The sequence below is a fragment of the Hipposideros armiger genome, unplaced genomic scaffold (genome assembly GCF_001890085.2).
Source record: "Hipposideros armiger isolate ML-2016 unplaced genomic scaffold, ASM189008v1 scaffold_300, whole genome shotgun sequence".
Lineage (NCBI taxonomy): Eukaryota > Metazoa > Chordata > Mammalia > Chiroptera > Hipposideridae > Hipposideros > Hipposideros armiger.
The window spans coordinates 825,368-829,636 of NW_017731650.1; the positions used below are offsets into that span (position 1 = coordinate 825,368).

General features: G+C 38.9%; 1 pseudogene; it reads right to left on the bottom strand.

Moving 5' to 3' along the window:
- Positions 1–3,662: 3,662 nt before the first annotated feature.
- On the bottom strand, positions 3,663–4,069 carry LOC109391715 (60S ribosomal protein L32 pseudogene; annotated as a pseudogene).
- Between the last annotated feature and the right edge of the window lie 200 nt (positions 4,070–4,269).

Here is a 4,269-nt window from a genome sequence, read left to right on the forward strand (position 1 = left end):
ATCATAGTTGAGAATGATTTCATAGGTTAAAGAAGTAGATTTTCTCAAATAAGCAATTTATTACTGTTTAAAAGTGAAAACATAGGAGAACTGACTCTGGGTGGTAAACACACAATGTGATATATAGGTGATGTATTGCGGAATTGTGTGTCTGAAAACTATGTAACTTTGCTAACAATGTCACCCCAATAAATTACATATATCTAAAAAAAAGAACATAGTTCCATTTAAAAATGATTGCAATTGTCAAGTTGTAAAATTTCAAAGTGACTAAACCAGTATTTCCTTTTTTTCTATCTTTATGTAAAGTATAATTGACAAATAAAAGTTGTACATATTTATGGTGTACAAAGTAATGTTTTGGAATATGTACACATTGTGAAATGATTACCATAGTCAAGCTAATTTATATATCCATCATTTCTGTTCAGATACAAGGCCTGACAATTAAGTTCACAAACTTGTTGCAACAATGTTGCTAATGTTTTTTGATATCATAGGGATTATTTATTATGAATTTGTACCAACTGGACAGTTAACCAAATCTACTATTTGGAAGTGCTGAAAAGGCTGCTTGAAAAAGTTAGACAACCTGAACTTTTTGCCATGGTTCTTGCATCACAACAATGCACCAGCTCACATGGCACTGCCTGTGAGGAAGTTTTTAGCCAGTAAACAAATAACTGTATTGGAACACCCTCCCTACTCACCTGATCTGGCCCCAATGCCTTCTTTCTTTACCTGAAGGTAAAGGAAATATTGAAAGGAAGATGTTTTGATGACACAGGACATCAAGGGTAATATGGTGATAGCTCTGATGGCCATTCCAAAAAAAGAGTACCAAAAAGCTTTGAAGAGTGGACTAGACTGTGGCATCGGTGCATAGCTTCCCAAGTGGAGTACTTTGAAGGTGACCATAGTGATATTCATCAATGAGATATGTAGCACTTTCTCTAGGATGAATTCACAAACTTAATTGTCAGACCTTGTATTTTAACCACATGAGTTCTTTAGGGGATTTCTTTATAAACATTCCATGGCTCTTTTTAGGTAGCACAACTAACTATCATGAAACATGTTATTTTAATAGTCAAAATGTATCGACAGGGCCGGCCGAGTGGCACGATGGTTGAGAGCTGGTTTGGGATGCCAGAGGACCCCGGTTCAGATCCCACATATGAGGGCCAGTGATTCTGCCCTTTACGGCTGAGATGCTGAACAACAGCTCAACCTGGAGCTGGGCTGCCATGGGTCGCCGGTGACAGCCTAGGCTGCAGCCCCTGCTGCAGTGGGTTGCCATGGGCTACCGTGTGTGGCCGGCAGCCAGTGTGAGCAGCCAGCAGCCGCAGTGAGCGGCCGTCCAGAAGCCGGTGACTGATCTGCCTCACCCGGGAAGAGCACAATGATGGTGCCAACTTGGGCCAGTGAAGCAACGACCTCCACAACTAGATTGAAGAACAAAACGACAGCAACTTGTCTGTTTCCCTTCCCCGAATTCCCCAGTGCTGTTCCCATCCCCCCAATTTCCCAATAAAATTTTTAAAATCTTTAAAAAAACAGATGTATCAACAAAGTGCTTTGGGAGTGAAAAAAAAAAGTGATAGGTGTAGACAAATGACAAAATAGAGGAGATAAATTTATTGAGTGAATACTGTAATGTTTCATAGAATAAAGAAATGGTATATCAATGTTTTAGTAGGCAGCAGGGATGATTTGATTTTGTTTTAAACAGGAAACATAAAAAGCAAAAACAAGAGAAGAGTAATTCTTTTAATGTAATAAACAAAAACAAAGATCAGAAAAAGTACACAAAAAGTAAGATTAAATTGTAATGAATTTGCAAGTAATTTCAGTGAAAGCTGAGTGAAGTAAATAATAAATATAAAATATATACTAAATAATAAAGGAAAGAAATAAGAAATTCTTAAAGAAATAATCTTGGAATGAGACCAACTCACTGAGTTACTCATAGAAATTTGTTCAGGTACAGCGACCACCCAGAGACTCCTGACAGGCACCTAATTGGAAGTCTAAAATCATGGTGTCAGCAGGGTTAGTTCCTTCTAAAACCTGTAGGAGAGAATCCTTCCTTGTCTCTTGTAGCTTCTGGTGTTTGCTGGCAATCTTGGGTGTTCCCTGGCCTGTGCCAGCATAATTCCAATCTCTGCCTCCATCTCACATGGTCTTCTCCCCTGTGTGTTTGTGTCTCTGTCCAAATTTTCCTCTTCTAAGGAAGGACACCAGCCATACTGGATTAAGGGCCCACCCTAATGATCTCATCTTAACTAGGTCACATCTCAGAAAATACTATTTCTGAATTAGGTCACATTCTGAGGTACTGGGAATTAGGACTTCAACATGTCTTCTTTTGTGGGGGACACAATTCAACCCATTCCACTTACCCCATTACATCTCATCCATCTCCTAGTCCTATTGATTCTGACACTGAAGAAGTCCCCTATCCATCTCCAACTCCACTGCCTTTTCCTGGTCTACCTGAGCTGCTGAAATAACTCTTAACAGGCCTGCCTCCTTCCACATTTTCACCATCCAATCCATTCTCTACACATTAGCCAGAGTCATCTTTTAATATTACCAATATGATGCCTCACACACACCCCAAAACCTTCACTGGTTTCCTTTTACACTTATAGTAGAACTCAAATTTTTTACTGGACCTACAATACAACTCCTTGCATCTTCTGGCCTCTACCTGCCTCTTTGACATGACCTTTCAGTCATTCTTTCCTTCACCTGTTATTCATCAACCACACTGATTTTTCAGTATCACTCTGAAATCTTATTTCTTGCATTTTAACCTGGCTAATTCCTTCTCCTGCTTGAGTCCTACACCCAAGTGTTACTTCTTCAGATTGCTCTCCACTGGTTCAATCAATCTAAGTTAGAAATATCCTTTCAGCCAGCTATTCTTTTTTTTTATAAAACAATTCTTTTCTCTCACGGTGCTCACTACAAATAAGCACAATATACAGTTTCACATTTATTTTTGTGCTTCCTTTTCTCTTATTTCCCATACCCACTACACTGAGAGCTCCAGAAAAGTGGAAAGTTACTGCTTTATTCCCAGAACCTAGCACAGCCAAAAACCTAGCTCAACAAGTGTGGTTTGGTTAATAAAACAATTGAGTAAAAGAGAGATGGAGGATAAGAAAGGATCTCAAAGCTAAAAAAAAAATAAAAAGTGATTGTGAAGGGAGGAGAGAATAATGACAGAAGAAAGGAAGGAGAAATTGTGCTAAATTTGAAAAATAAAAATAATAAATTTGGAATAATTATAACATTCAATTTAATAAAAGCAAGGGAAGCTTATGTGGATAAACATGGTAGATCATCATTTCGCTCCCCCCTTTCTTTCAGAATTATGAGAGAGAATAGCATTCCAGAATCTTTTTTCTAAAGCATAACTATCACTAGTATATCATATATCAACACAATTTAACATTTAATATAAGAAAAGGGTTTCTTTATGATACTCTCTCACAGTATAATAAATGGGATTTTATATTCTCCACAAACTCTTCTTGATCCAGTGAAAGAATTTCACTTCTCTTGGTTGTGAGGTGAGGCCAGCTGTTTTCTCAGCAGATTTTTTTTTGAAGAATGTTATGGTTTTATGAAAACACAATTTGCACACAAGCTGTCTATTCATTTTCTTCACTGAGCAGCCTGGCCTTGGGATTGGTGACGCTGACGGCCAGCTGGGCTGCTCTCTCCACAATGGGTTTGCGGTTCTTGGAGGAGACGTTGTGAGCAATCTCAGCACAGTAAGATTTGTTGCACATCAGCAGCACTTCAAGCTCCTTGACATTGTGGACCAGGAACTTTCGAAAGCCATTGGGCAGCATGTGTTTTGTTTTCTTGTTACTCCCATAACCAATGCGGGGCATCAAGATCTGGCCCTTGAATCTCCTGTGCACCCTATTGTCAATGCCTCCGGGTTTCCGCCAGTTACGCTTAATTTTGACATATCGGTCTGACTGGTGCCGAATAAACTTCTTGGTCCTCTTTTTAACGATCTTGGGCTCACGAGTGGTCTGAGGGCAACCATGATATTGAGTAAAATATGAGCGCCACCTCCGTAGGCAGCGCAGAGGAAGAGCAGATTTTTTTAAAAAGCAAAATAAGAGGAGAATGAAAAGAGAGAACTAAGTAGCAACCTGTGTTTGTAATTTATTTGTGAGATGATATAAATAACAGTAATGTGCCATGTTGTTCATTTCAGGTCTGACAATGGAGTTACAAGGTTGA